A 539-nucleotide genomic window follows, 5' to 3' on the forward strand; every position below is an offset into this window, starting at 1 on the left:
ACATTAAATTGGAAAACACTAAAATTTTTGAAAATGGGTGTGGCACCGCCCTTTTATGACTAAGCAATATTCTATATTTCGGGAGCCATAACTCGAAAAAAAATTAACATATCGTAATGAAATTGTGTACACATATTTTCGTTATAGCAGAAAATATTTCTAGTAAAACTGGAAGGGATCGGTTAAAGACCACGCCCACTTTTATATAAAACAAATGTAAAAGGGTCGTAGACTAGAATAATAAGCTATAATTTAGCAAAAAATAGTTTTTAAACAATGATATTTCACTTATCAAGTTTTATTGTAAGAGGAAATGGGGAGACTTTTTTTTTTTAAACGGGCGGTGCCACGTGTTATGTAGAAAAGTAATTTATCATAAATGAAATATACAATTGAAGCTCATGCTGAGTATATAATATTCGGTTACACCCGAACTTAGTCTTCCTTACTTGTTTTATTTGGAATGCTATAATGTGTTTTGTGTGTGTGGAATTTTCTCTAAAAAAATCGGAATAGAGTGCAAGTATAAAAGGCATGAA

The 539-nt window shown here is 30.8% G+C and overlaps 1 protein-coding gene across 7 annotated transcripts in view; it reads right to left on the minus strand.

The window, feature by feature from the left end:
* Nucleotides 1-539, minus strand: part of LOC137241060 (P protein-like) — a 408891-nt gene that overhangs the window by 223098 nt on the left and 185254 nt on the right. The gene's annotated exons all lie outside the window — the stretch shown is intronic.

This window comes from Eurosta solidaginis, chromosome 2 (assembly GCF_040869045.1).
Source record: "Eurosta solidaginis isolate ZX-2024a chromosome 2, ASM4086904v1, whole genome shotgun sequence".
Lineage (NCBI taxonomy): Eukaryota > Metazoa > Arthropoda > Insecta > Diptera > Tephritidae > Eurosta > Eurosta solidaginis.